At 36.8% G+C, this 15,044-nt stretch overlaps 1 protein-coding gene across 11 annotated transcripts in view; it reads left to right on the forward strand.

Annotated features, from left to right (window-relative positions):
• St18 (ST18 C2H2C-type zinc finger transcription factor) overlaps positions 1 to 15,044 on the forward strand; it is a 396,007-nt gene that overhangs the window by 285,393 nt on the left and 95,570 nt on the right. For 4 of the 11 annotated variants that reach the window (XM_031366775.1, XM_031366776.1, XM_031366778.1 and 1 more), the window contains one exon: positions 2,191 to 2,233. The exons of 4 other annotated variants lie outside the window; for them this stretch is intronic. The gene's annotated coding sequence lies outside the window, so the exon portion shown is untranslated. Of the gene's footprint in view, positions 1 to 1,499; positions 1,573 to 2,190; positions 2,234 to 13,101; positions 13,139 to 15,044 lie in introns of those variants that run through there. 3 more of the 11 variants (XM_031366773.1, XM_031366774.1, XM_031366779.1) reach the window with 2 other exon arrangements.

A 15,044-nucleotide genomic window follows, 5' to 3' on the forward strand; every position in this document is an offset into this window, starting at 1 on the left:
ACAGCTACAGCGTACTTACATATAACAAATAAATAAATCTTTAAAAAAAATAGAACTACTTACTGCTCTTGCTCAGGTTGTTTAGGATCCACATGAAGACCAAGTTGAGCAGCTGTTATGTATATGTGGGGAGGCCTAGGTCCAGCCTGTATGTTATTTGGTTGGTGGTTCAGTCTCTGAAAGCCCCAAAGGTCCAGATTAGTTGATTCTGTTGTTCTTCCTGTGGAGTTCCTGTATGTGGGATATGTTCTTCTAGCTGGGCTGCCTTGTCTGCCCTCAGTGGGTGACGAAGTGCCTAGCCTCGCAGAGACTTGAAGTGCCAGGGTAGGGGAATAGCCAGGGGGCCCCCACTCACTCAGAAGAGAAGGGGAGAGGGAATGGGGAAGAACTGTGGGAGGGACGACAGAGAGGGGGACAGTGAGTGGGAGTAAAGTGAATTAGTAAAAAAAACCACTTTTTTGTTTATTTAAAAACCAAAAATCACTGCTTCATTACTTAGTTATCAGTGCAGCCTTTGGACGAACAAGGAGCACTTGGCACTTTGTGAGCACTGTATGATGTCAAGCTAGACCTTGCAGTGTCCACATGAGGCCGTGGCTATTAGCAAAATCTATAGGTAGTCTCTGTGTGTACGAAAGCCTAAGAGTTTGGGAGGTAGAGCCTAGATGTTTCCAGTAGAAGAGGATTTTTTTTTTTTATTCAGAGGCGATTGGAGTATGTTTCAATAGAGCTCCAAGCTACCTTACTGTTTGGCTAGCCCTCAACTACCTCTGGATTAAAAAGGCAAAAGAGATTTATAACTTTTTTCACTAACCCGTTCAAATTATATAAGGGCTCATTGTGCCATTATCATATGATGGAAAGAGAACAGTTATTTGGATAAAGGACCCGTATTATAGGTAGTAAATCATCTATAGGCTGTAGGCATATGTACACCTAGATTTACATACCTATGTATGTGCATAGTGTGTATATATTTGTTCTGTCTAGCGATGATACAGTATCCAGCAATGTTCTTGACACAGACACAATTTTCATGTCTTCAATTTTTTAATTTAATTTGCAGTCTCAAAACTATACCTGGCATCCTTCTCTCTCTTAATCTCTTTTCTACCTTTGAATTTGATTTTCAGTAGCACAACTGTTCTAAAGAACTCTTTTGAAAGTGAAGGAAGCTGTACAAATCAGAGGGCATTTGTCTCCCATTGCAGTGGGGGGTTTCCCATGCTGTGGTACTAAAGAACAAATGACACAAAGCTTTTGAGGGATGCACTGAAGTTCAACTTCTTCCAAGGCTTTTACTGTTATATATCTATCGAGGATAAACCCTGTTTCCAGGCAGAAAAGTCATTGATCAAATAAAATCTTATTTGTTAAAAATAATTTTATCATGGAAACATATGAGCAGCAAAGGATTTATAAAGAAAAAAAAAACCTTTTGAAACCTTTACAACACCCCCATATGTAAATAGGTCTGTCACTCCTGTGTTTGTCCACAGCTCCGGCTCCAGATGAACCAGGGTAGTGTGTGGTGGCAGGAACAGCTGACTCATTAGTAGAGAGCAGTGAAAGGTAATTAACCCTGGGAAAGTACAGCTGCCATGCGGGCTGTTCCTTTCTGTAGGATCTGATTAGAAATTAGTGTTAAACCACTGATTCTTTTTTTTAAAGACTATCGTTGATAATTCATTTCCCCTTTCAGGTGTGCTCCCAGAAAAGGTTCTCAAAAGTACTTATGTACAAAGGTCTCAAATATAAACAATGTTTTCTCTTAATAGTGGGCACCCGTTTTTCTTGGTGTAAGATCGTCTTTAAAATAATGTGTCTGGTTATCGAATGTGATACTAGCCAGACTCATATTCTGATACTCAGTTCTCATATTTCTCTAAAGCAGTGGTTCTCAACCTTCCTACTTCTGCAGCCCTTTAATACAGTTCCTCATGTTGTAGTGACCCCCCGAACCATAAAATTATTTTCATTGCCAATTCATAACTGTAATTTTGCTACTGCTACTTAATTTGTAATTTAAATATTTTTGGAGATAGAGGTTTGCCAAAAGAGTCGAGACCCACAAATAGAGAACCACTGTTCTTTGCTCTAAAGGATTGATTTCTGTAATAAATAACTAAAACGTAACTAACTTTTCTCTTTTCTTCTTTCCATGTCTTCTCTGATGATGCCCCTCTGTAGCAATGACATTTCTTCTGTTCAAATTCAATAGCTGCTAGGGAAGGTAAGTGATGCCTATTTAAAATTAAAATTCCCCCTCTAAAATGCATCCCCAATTTCTGTGCCCTTCTAAAATATATTAGAAGTTAGGAAAGTTGATTTTAGAGAACCAATAAAGATGTTTGTATTTATTAATATTGGTACCAAGATTTGTGGCATCGCATGTGTGCTAATAAGGTACACTTGTACTAAAATATTAAGAATTCATAGGTGACTAAGAATTGTGGCTTATAGGACAATTGTCTCCCTACCCAAGAAGTTCCTGAAATTGGTGAATGTGTTTCCTTGCATAAGAAAGTGGATATGAGTCCATTAAGAACTTTGAGGTGGGAAGAGTATCCTACACCATAAAGGAAGGATTGACTACCCATGGTTCTTATGGAAAAGGCAGGAGAATTACTCAGGGAGCTGGAGTTGGATGATGTTCAGTCAAACCACACTGCCAGCTTTGAAGATGAAGGGGCATAGTTAAGGAAAACATCAACCTCTAGAGGCAAGAATGACTCTCATTGTCATCCTGCAGCTCCATGTTGTTAAGAATAAGGAACTGAACTCGATCAACCTAGCTTGGTGAGGAAATTGATTATCCCTTACAGCATAGTCTGACTTGGTTTCACACTGATAAGACCATAAAAAGTCCCCAGAGCCTCCGCAGCTATAGAATAATAATAGGTCTTTCTTTAAAGCTATTAAGCTTATTAATATATGTTAAAGAAATAATAGAAAAGTAATAGAGAAAGCCAACCAATAGGTAGGATATATTTTACAACTAGTAATATAAATCCTAGGAAGACTATTCTATTTCTGAATGAAACAAATTCTTGGGAGGACAAAATTGATACTGTTGGATTATTTATTTGGAGATATAAATGATAATTATTGATACACAGTGATTTCATCTTCCATTTTCTAATACTTTTCCTTTTCAAAAATGCAACATATCATATTTCTATAAATATAGTAGTTGTGCCACTGGAAAAAAAAAACAGAGGAATACATGTTTTATTAACTCCTTCAGTGAGTCTGAGTGAACATGAGCTAGGGTAAGAATAATGGGCTATCAGAGAGGGCAGTAGCCTGGGTCTATGCTGCAGATGCTTAGCAACCTACAAAAAAGCAAAGGCTGCTATGTCAACAACTTGTCAATTATGTGATAAAGAAGCTTGTAGTAATTGTACTGGACTGCCCTGTCTTGGTGTGTAAATTGGTAATATGGACTTCCCGTAGGTATATCATGATAAAGGGATATGGAGCAGTATAGTGTCTATGACACTACATGGTTCTTGATAAGACTCCAGTAAAGACAACAGACTTTTGCTTAGTAAATTCTATCTCCTTTTGCTGTTGATAAAATCACTATATATGTTTTGCCTTTCCTCCTAGAAATGGTTAGTTTCTTTTTTCTCTGTATTATTAAACTCAATTTTGAGTACATGGCCATACCTCACTTAAAGTAAAATATAGGTGCCCAATGGTCAGGACCTTGTGGCAAATTTTAAATGAAGAAAAACAGACTCTAAGAATGAGGTCTCTCTCATAGAGCTGAAATGGGTCAGCAGCTCTCCTAGACGTCATTTTTCAAAATCTGTCTAAATGCATTTCTTTTCAGAATTGATTTTTATTTCCCAAGAACAACCAATTAAGGTTATGTAGTGATCATGTAAATGAAGTAAAAAGTCGACATTGAGTAAAAATCTGGCATAGATCTGTTACAATTCACAAGGTGACTTCTTTGCACCAGAGAAATATTTTAACACATAAGAAGAAAACAATGCTGGGTATGGTAGCTCAGAACTCTAATCTCCGTGACTGAGTCAGAGGTCTTCTGAGATACACAGCAAGACTTTACTTCATAATAAGAGAGCAAACCTTGTCAATTTTCTGTAGCTGGCAAAGCAACCAAAGTGACCAAACCTATAATATCCCAGATGCTGAGTCCCTGGGATTTATTTGAATCAATTAATAACCTATAGTCTCAAGAATCTGAAAATGTTTATTTTGGACTTGCTTCAGCAGTAATGTACTGACCACATACCATAGCCATAAAATTGTTCTTGGTAACACATTGCTCCTCCCATGGGCCTACCTAAACTTAAGTAAAAGCAGAAAGTCATGAATAAGTAGAATGCAATGCATCATCAAAATGGGCAGGCCATCAACATGCTCTTCCAATACAAGAACATGAGGATTCTGTCAATGATGACTGGGGGCAGATTTTGCAGTTCTTATCCTGAAGAAAGAAAGTTCTTGGAAAGTTACAAATAAAATCAGCAAATTCAAGACATTTAATTTCAGCTAGTTAGTTTAACAATCTACTGTCTTTGACCCTCTTGCAACTACATAAAACTGTATCTTTAACCCACTGACCAAACCAGTTTGACCACTGGCATCCTTTCAGGGATCTTTGAGAACATTTTCTTATTTTCTTTGGGGTTCTCTGAAGGTCTCAGGAATCACAGGCATTAGAACTTGTCTGGACTACCTCATATCCACTGATTCCTCTGTCCCCCTCTCAGGATATTACAAATCGCATCGGGATCCTCAAATTGCTGATTTGTACTGTTGAGGACAGGAGTTGTACCTTAAATATCATTTCATACCCTTTGTTTCTTATGGGGCAATATGTAATTTGCTGTCCTGTAACTATATATTGAACCATTGGTAGTGTATTTTAAGTGAAAAATACTTATGTGAAAATAATCTATATTAAGGATTCTACTTTATAGTGATAATAAAAATCCAAGGATTATTTCTTCAAAATGTAATGGTTCATTAGCCTCAACAACAAGGAGTCATGCCATTTTCCTTTTAGACTTCAATAGATTCTCCCATTCCAGTTTCATCATCAGACAATGAAGGCAAATGGCTATAGTTTTTTATCTTAATTCATACTTAAAGACTATTGTGAAGATATTAATGAAAACCAAATATTTACTATTAATAAAAATATCAGGCTTGCTGAAAATACTCTGAAGAATATCTTGAAAGTATTAAGGAAAGTGGAAAGGTTCAAGGATATCAAAAATAATGTGTAACCATATATATAATGAAATAGCCTAAAGAGATAAAAATTCTCTTTGTATAATGAAAAGCCTTGTTTTTAATCAACAAGTGTTCTTTGAACTCCATTAAATGTGTTTTGACATTATAAGGATGTTTAGTATAGATTTACTCAAAATAGCATATTTAGTTGTAACACAAGCTTTGAAGTGAAGTGCTTAGTGTAATAAAACATGGTTTCCATAGTTACCACAGGAGAACAGAGAATAACTTTATTTCTTTGGAAGCCAGGAAGGGGCTTTAAAGAAAAGATTAAGCAAACAGACCCAGGCAGGTTCATTATTTATGGTTCACATCTGATTGGCTTTTTAAAAGAATAAACTCTTGATATTTTAAGAAATTAGAGTGTTTCCACTAAAATCTAAGGCAGCACATTAAGAAATATCAACCTTCCTGTACTCCGGGCATTTCAAACTCAATTCTGAGTCAGAGGAAAGGCTGGCTTAACAGGCAGCTGTCAGATACATTTTTGTCTATCAGTACTTTGTTGATAAGCAATGTCATATACAAGTTGGTTAAAAGCTGCTTGTAGAAGGTAGTATTTCACTGCTCATGGTAAATCAAGGCCATAGGCAACTTTATTATTCGTGATCAGATGTATCTTGATGGGATGCCTTAGAGAAGGGAACTTGAAATCCGTACCAGTGAAGGTGTCCTCAGTGCTGCCGTCATTGTTTTCTCTGAGTGTGGATGGAGGTCACTGTCACTGTCCTCTGCTGCATCTAACACAAGGAGTTTTTCAGTGTCTGCTTAAGACACAGGATGATAGGATTTCTAGATTCTGAATCTTCAGCTCTCCAGTCTTTAAAGCAGTTGTGATTAACAGGACTTTTGCAAAGTTTCTATGTAGTTACAAGGACAGTTTCAATCTTCTGTCATTTTTTTTCATTAGCTATGATTATGCTTTTACCACAAAAATGCATTTGTTTTAAAGGTAACAATACAGACTGGGAGAATAGCTTATGTTTCATCTATATTTATCAGCATTCACTGTACATTTGTGTCTTCATTACCAGGAAATATTAAGGGACATTGTGCCATCTATTCCTGTTTACAGTTTATTATGCAGAGATAGGAAACACTTAGCATGTAAAATGAATGTAGAAATTATTCCTGGATAGAAACACGGACATTTCCCACTCGTTGGCTCTTTCTCCTCCATCACCGGATCAGAGTGTAATTGTCAGTAATCAGGCCTGCTTGCTGCTGATAAAACCACTCTGAATGCTAGCAGCCTTCTTTGTGTGATGACTCAATTATTCCAGAAGTGCCTCATCAAATCTGCCCCATCAGCTGGGCTAATAAATAAGGAGAAGAAACTGGCCCCCCAAAGCAAATTATAAATCCATTTGCATTAACCATTTCTCTGGTCCATGATCTAGGCAGAAATAAGCATGGCAGATTGTGTTAAGCTTATTTGAATATGTTTATAATGTTTACAGCATGCAACTTTTTTCCCACAAGGTGTTGGAATTATCAGTCATGAATGGCATCTAAATGGAGTTATGGTAATTACCACATGGATTTAAGTATCTTTCTGGGCTATTTTGTTTCTTAAATCAGGTAAAAAGTTTAATCATCTTGAGGGAGAAATAGAGGTCCTATATAAGGTACTGGAGTTGTGAAAGACTTTGAGAAGGTATTGTCATTTTTTAAGGGACTGAAAGAACATATGTCAATACTAGAATACCTACGAGTATAAGTATAAGCACTTTGTCTGTGAACGGTGGAAGCCACAGTTATTTTCCATCCTCTCCATGGCTTCAGTCTCTAAGCAAAAATGATCTGTTCTGTAAGCAAGTCAAAGTGGCTGTCGAAGTCCTTGCACTCAAGATTCCCTGAGATGCTCTGTAGGATAGAAATTCAAAAGCTGGACCACTAACAATCAACTACATCCCTCAATGGCAATTAGTACATGAGTTGATAAATACTACTTTATTCTTTTAAAATGACCAACTGAATAGAAGTTTGGATTATATTTGATTTTTGGTGATAAGTCAGGGAAACAAAGAATTAAAAGTAGATGAAAAAAGGCATTTGGGAAAATAATATAAAATCTAATTGAATATCCAATAACTTAAAATTGGAAACATCGTCTCTAAAACTAAGTGGTTCCACTATCTCATCACTTCCCATGTGCAATGTGCCAGGCTCATAGATGCTCCTTTTCCTACTCCCACTCTGGTCAGACACTTGACTAGGGACAGCCTGTAAAGTAAAGCTTATAGACAGCAAGAAGCACTTTTATTTGCCTAAAAGTCTTCAATTAAACTCATACTTACATTCATTTGTTCCAAAAAAACAAAGTATATTATCTAATGTCAACCTGGAGAGTTCAGCAGAAGAAATTTGTTTTCAACAATATAACTTATGTGGAAATGGACTCACAAAAATTGGATGCATCATCTCGTAAATTGAAAATGGGGAAAAAAACTGTTCTGAGGCTTATTGACTAGAACTGATAAAATAAAGATATAAATACAAATGTTAACAGGAGTTATGGGAAATGAAGTGACAAATGGAAACTGAAAAGTCACCTTGTGTTTGCAGGTAGCTATAAGTATTATATATACATAGTATTAATATATACATACAAGTATGCTAGTCTGTGATATTAACAATGCAAGTATTTATATGTATATGATATTATAGTATATTATTATACAAATATTAGCTGTAACTTAAATCATTATATTGATTAATCTAAAATATATCTTGATATTTAGAACTGCAAGGAACTCGTATTACCATTCCAAAGACTAGTAATAATCTGTGAAGCTGTTAAAAGTTGGAACAGTGGATTGGACAGTACAAGTAACAAGCTGTTAAAGCAGGACCTCAGAAACAGTGATACAAAAGAAAATATGCTGGTATTCTTATGTGGACTTGTTAAGGTAGTAAATCCAGACTTTGGAATCTTTAGAGACTATATTTGAACGTTCCAGGCTTCTCGGAGGACTGTTGAGTTTACATTTCCTGATTAGATAGAGCAGGCTGCTTTCACTAGTAGGCAAACACCAAAAGAACACTGGCAGTGATGGTGAGGTCATGATGTAGCACACTGATGGTGGTGATGAGGTCATGTAATTGGAATACATTATCAGTGGTGGTTTTTTAATGCTATACCTCACTGATGGTGGTAATGAGCTCATGTTAGAACACATCGATGGTGTTGGTGACTTAATGTTATACCACGTGGATAACAATGGTGAGATCATGCCAGTTATAACACATTGGCCAATGGCATTGAGTTCACATTAAACCAGAAGTTGTGCATAATACACACATTGCTTGAGAAAATCATTTGCCCCTTTGTCAAACTTTTAACCTTACATTTAGTTTGGAAGATTTAATAAACTATAAGTATGCCTATGATTTTCTATTTGGGGGACAGAGTTGATGTATAGATCATAACTCTTGGTCCATCCATCTACCATCTCAAATGTTGTACATTTCTTTTCTTTTAAATAATCTAACAGATTCATTATGCTGTAACATAGGTTTGCAGAAGCAAGTAGTCATCTATGAAGAAGTTATTAAGGCCTGACATCCTCTAATTATTTTAAAAAATGGAGGTCAGCAAATGGAGTACTTGCTGATGACTTCAAGTAGCTAAGATATTTGAACATTCGAGTCATTAACTAGAATGACACCATGGACTACTAACCTGCCACACCATGGTTGCCATGTAATTTCATCTTTTAAGGTTGTGAGTGTATGCTAGCAAGTGGAAGTGGTACTGCTGGAAGCCCTTGTTCCTTGGTGAACCCTCCAGGTCTAAGGGTAACTGTCTTAACAATGTGCCCTCCCATAGTCTATTATCCATTTAAGTTGGGGGAAAGTTGTTTTTTAAAAAAAAAAAAAACATACAAAACAACTAAAGAATGACAAATAATAATTTCTAAAACTTAAGGATTGACATTTAATGAAACTGGGGTTTTGAAGGTGTCATGAATATGTACGAAAAGGGGAGCCCAAGTCGCAATGGGAGATTCCTATCGGACTTGTGGTAGGCTTCCACAGAGGAACTAGGAAGAACTTTAGTGACAGATCCCGTGAGCCTCTGGGAGGCCCTGCTTCCCATTTGTATTTCACTCTGCTTCCACATCCTAGGTCTTTGCGTGTCAAATCATATTCCTAAACTTATCTTTTCTCAGCACCCTCTGCACACTTCTCAAGCGGATCTCAGCTGTGCTGACTCCGTTCTAGTCTCCAGGGAGGGAAGCCACAGCAGATGGGGTTAGGGCAGAGGGCTGACGCATCTGACAGAAAAAGGCGAGGCTGCAGAGTAGAAGCTGTGAGCGTCAGGAAGCTCCTTCTCCCAGGAGACCCAACTAACCACTGAAGAAAGTTGAAAATGAGCCCTTTGAGAAACGCTATTAAAAGTAGTAAAAAATTGTGATTGTGCAGATGACGTGCTGCTGTGTGCTTATTCGGATGCTAATGAGTTTGACATTAGGGAACTCAGAGGCTTTACAGCTACTCCCTTATGTGATTCTGTTCTTTATTGGCAATCTTTGAGAAAATAAATGGAAAATGTATTGCTAATAAATACATAACACGATAGGGCATTAGACAGAAAGCCATTACTTTCAGGATTTAGAAAGAGCTTTGTTCACCAGTATGACTGCTTCCAGGATCTTTTGTTTTAGGTTGGTGTGTGGCAAACAAAGGGAACGAAGCAGGTGGAAAGCTCCAGAACTCTTTCTCTATCAAGAGCATAGCAGAATTGGCCAAAAACATTTTTTTTAAAGTTGCAATCAAACACAAATTAAGAATTCCCTAGCTGTGGTACTACTTTTCCATCCTTCTACTGGGGCAACGGTGTGAGAATTTGCTGCCTGCTTCTTCTGCACAGCCACAGTTGCTGACTTGATTGAAAAAGCATCTGTTTCGTGTCTGGTCAAAGCTTGCAAGGAACAGGCCTGTGTGGCTGACAGGCCGCGGCTTCAGGACCCTGCACGAGGTAAAGGGCCAGCCACAGAGGTCTCCTGCAAGGAAGGGTGGAAGCTTGTGACTTAAAATGACAGAACTGCCAACTGTAAACATTTAACCATGGGCATGTGTGCACATGGCATTGGTGTAGCAGGGCCCACTCTAGAATGCTGAGTGCACTACACTGGCTTTCAATGTCTTTTTTACCCCACCCTGGAACCAAATAGAGGAGATACAGCCTTGTGCACTGTTACTTGATGGTAATATAAATGAAAAAACAGGTTGTTTCCTTGAAAAAGTGAATTAAAACGCTAGCTATGGGACATCTGCTGGGCCTCTCAGAACAGCTCAGGTAACAAGGGAACATTCTGTCTCTTGCAGCTTCTTCACTAGGGCTCATTGAAAATCATGAGTCCTGACTTTTTCTGTTTGATGGCTAAGAGTAATAATAATAGGCATAATAGTACTAGGGATATAGCTCAATGGCAAAGTGCTTGCCTACCATGTATAAGGTCCTGGCTTCAATCCCTAATACTACAAAAATGAATCATAAAATTATTAACAATAATATAATTTGTAGTATAACAATTTTATTCTGTTTGTAATGTGGCCAACCAAATTATAGGTAAAAGATGCCAACATGTCCTCTGTCATTCACTAAGGTTCTTTTACATATACATTTTTCTGGTCCAGCGTGATATGCTTTCTTTCTTCTACTTTTTCTCTCACTAGGATGAATTTCAAGATTTTCTACTAAACTGAACAAAAATATTGAGTCACTCAGAGGGCCAGAGCAAGCAATTGGCATATACAGGTTAACTGCAGAAAGAGTGGTGTGATCTTGGTTTTATTAAAAGTTAGAATAAATTAAAGGAAAACTCATTTAATCAAAGAATTTATATAAAGTCTTTCCTGGTCACCAGTGGTCATCTGTGTTCATTTGCTTTGAAATTCATTGTTGCTGCTGGGTTTAGAATAGCGATCTTTTTCAGTACAAAATTCAACTTACTATTTTAAACTGCTAAGCAACTGACATCCTCTATGGCTGAAAACTGTATCTAGTTACTGTTATCTGCCCTTAAAGAATTGTTCATGATTGAATAGATTTAAAAATCTAATATGTGTTAATTTGTATTAAAAATTAATTAGGTTAAAGGTCCTTTAAAAACACAGTCTTATAAGTATCTCAGATGACTTGTATGGCTCATTCTGACAAACACTGAAAAGTGAGAAATTTGATTGTCCATGAGACAAAATCTATTAGAAAAAATGAATGTCTTATGAAGAAATTATTTTCTAAAATTTGCCTATTTTGCAGCAGATAAATCTCAAAATATGAGAAGGGAAAATGTCTAAGGCCTTTTATATATTAGTTGCCTTAAGTTATATTTAAATAAGGCATATTTTGAAAATACACAAAAACTCTAAAACATAAAGTTGGTAGTGCATCCATCCCCACCCCATGTTACAAAACCGTGACACTGAGGCCATGGTACAGCAACTGATAGAAATCTGTGTCATACACTCGTTACCTGGGAGGAAAATAGAACTATTTGCTGAAGCTATTTGGCAAAAGAATCCAAACATATGGCTTTGGTTTACATTCAACATTGCTGGTTGTAGAAGTTTCTGGATAGACTCTACAATAGTGGCGACAACTTGAAATCAGAAAAACAATGTAACTAAAGTCTCCACTATAAAGTATTTCCTCTTGCTGCTGAAATTCTTGAAAACATTCCCTTTGCAAATTGTTTAACCTGTGAGTAGCATGCACTAATGTGGTCCTTGGATAGAACTATTGCCCAGAGTACAGTCTAATAAACTGTAGTATCTGATAGCAGCTGAATCTACTTCCTCCTGCCGGTTTGCTGTATGTTGGAGAATTAAGAAGGGCTAAGAGAAAAAAAGGACCACTCATAACTCTAAACTAGACATGCTGTTCAACCCCTCAGCCTTCTATATAGAATCAAAGACCATACAATAATACGCATGTAGATATGAAGAACTAGAATTAAGAATTGTGTGCCTTAAATAAGTGTGAATTAGGAAAAAATCTACTCATAAATATGTCACCATGGGATGTTAGGAGAAATAATTTTGTTAAGGTTTACTCTAAAATGTTGACACTGAACATGCTTCTGTTTGTCCTGAGCAATCAATAAATGCATTAAAATTATAGAAAAAAAGGAAAGTAAAAAATAGAGAAAAATAGACAAATAGTCTAGCCCAGCATCTCTCACCACAAGTCAGCACTTTCTTCTATTTAATATACTCATTTCTTCACAGCTTTCCTTCTATAAGGTAAACATCTAGGCCACCATTTTATCTGAACCCACAGGTTCATTTAGAACAGACTAGCATCATTAAAAGAAAAGACAATTAATACTGGGCTCTTTGTCCTCAAGCTGGGCAAATTTTATTCTGATAAACTGGCATCATCTAGTCATTTCATTTTCTTATGTTCCAGACCTTTTCCAGTTTCCAAGTCTAAATTTTACTTCTGACAAGGAAGTATCCACCAGGGATACACAACATCTCAGGGAGAGGACCGAGGACCATCCTGCATAGCACAGCAGCCTCTCCATTTTGCAACAAATTTCTCGGTATTGAAAGGACCTGTTGTAAGCTGGGGCTATAGGTCAGAAGAAATGCATGTGCCTGGCAAATGCAAGGCCTTGAGTTCAATCCCTAGTACCACTGTAAATTAAAAAAAAAAAAATCAGAGAGGACATCTCACAAGAATAATGTAACATATTCCATAATGTAATATAGTAAAATATTGTCATTTTAGACATTCCAGGAAAGAAACATAGTGAACCTCGATTAAGAAGTAAAAGAAATTCAAACACAGCTTGATTGCTAAAAATGCTTTTTGCACAAGTATGAGGACAAGAGTTTGATCCCCAGTACCCATGTAAGTACCACGTGAAGCAGTGTGCACTCAGAAACCTAGGACTGGAGAGATGGAGAAAAAAGGCCCCTAAATCTTACTAGTCTGCCAGTCTGTCCATACCTAAGAGCCCTAGGTGACTGTCTCAAAAAGTAAGATAGAAAACTACAAAGGAATGATACCCAAGGTTGACTTCATGCCTTTAAACCCACATATGTGTATACACTCATCCACACACAGCAACTCCCTGATAAATAAAACACACAAATAAAAATAAAAAACCTTAAAAGGGAAATAAACGTTGAATATATAGGGAAATTTCTTCAAGTTAAAAGTCCCTGTTTGAGGTAGCTATTGACACAATGTTAACTGTGTAAGTGTTTTCAGAAATTACCTCAAACCAAGGTTATTAGAATGACTTTTCCTTGTGTTATGACCTGCCTTTCCACAGAGAACTGAATCTGTCATAAGGTTCTACATAGATCTCTGTTGAAGAAAAAGCAAAGTGCAAGTGCAGTTGAGTTTATAAATTCTCCATGATGTTCCTTGAACCCTCTTCTTCTTCTGTCTTCTCAGAGAAGACAGCCTGAGACTTGCTTTCAACTCCATAGTAGGGCTCAGATTACTGCACTGGAGTGTTGAGATAGAGGTCTATTTTCTGCCTGTGATATAATAAGCTCCAATAAAAAAAAGATGGTCAAGTACAGAAGCTTAGAAACTGTTCATACATCTCAGTTAAGGCCTGTAGGTAAGCAAAGATGCTAAATGGCATCTTTCAACAGTCAACTAAATAGGTTTCTTTGATTTTCATGCTTCATTGGCTTTCAGCTTATTTCTACATCTGACTCATATATCCTCTATGAAATGTTGTTTATTAACATTATTTTATCAGTGTTTCTCACACTTGCCATTTGTTCTTACATTTGCTCAGCTCTCCAGAAGACCTTATATACCAGGAGGCCTTTTGCAAAAGTTTTCATTGTTGCTTTATAAGTTAGATTATGAACACAAAGTACCACTTCCTTTCTGCTGTAATATTGCCCAAGGTGTATGTGAGCTACTCATTACACTGAACTCTTTCCAGTTTGCTTGTTTGTTTGTTTGTTTATTGAAATAGGGTCTCACTGTGTTTATTGAAATAGAGTCTCACTGTGTTTATTGAGATAGGGTCTCACTGTTTAGCCCTGGCTGACATGGTACTTTCTATGTAAACTAGGCTAGCTGACCTCAAAATCATAGAGTCTAATTGCCTCTTCCTCCCATATGCTGGGATTAAAGTTGTACACTACCATGTGTGACTCATATTAATATGGTTTCAGAGCAAAAAAAAAATTTCAATGGCAAATTAGAAGAACCGCTATAGGCATCTCAGAAATATTTTCTATTTTTCCTGCATAACTAATGAAGTGAGGTAGACAAAGCTCTACAAAATCCATAGGACAGGTCCTAAAAATTAAATTTGTTTTGAAAAGAAATCATAACATTTACAGTGTTAACAGCAATATTTTCAATAACATTGTGGTGCCTAATCAGAAAGATAACAAATATCACTTGCCAGTAGGCAAAAAATTAGTTTCTAAGAACTGTAATTTTCAAGATTGCAATTCATATTATTTAGATCATTTTGCCCCAAACATGTAACAGTTGTGTGCCTCTTTTATAATTCATGAGGAATTGGAAAGGGTAGGAAACTCTCCCACCCCACGTCTTCAGACATGAACAAGACAGCAGCCTTTGTACCTTGAATGTGCATGATGAGAGCAAGACATCCACTTTAGTAAGAGGTTTAAAAATCTATAGAAAAACTACCCATGTTCCTTTGCAGTTTATCAAGATCCATGGAGTGATTCAAATGAAGATCATTTAGGAATTTCTGCTCTCATGTATAAAGAAAAGAGAAAGAGATTTCACAGTTTTAAAATTTCCCACC

The sequence above is a fragment of the Mastomys coucha genome, unplaced genomic scaffold (genome assembly GCF_008632895.1).
Source record: "Mastomys coucha isolate ucsf_1 unplaced genomic scaffold, UCSF_Mcou_1 pScaffold14, whole genome shotgun sequence".
Taxonomy (NCBI): domain Eukaryota; kingdom Metazoa; phylum Chordata; class Mammalia; order Rodentia; family Muridae; genus Mastomys; species Mastomys coucha.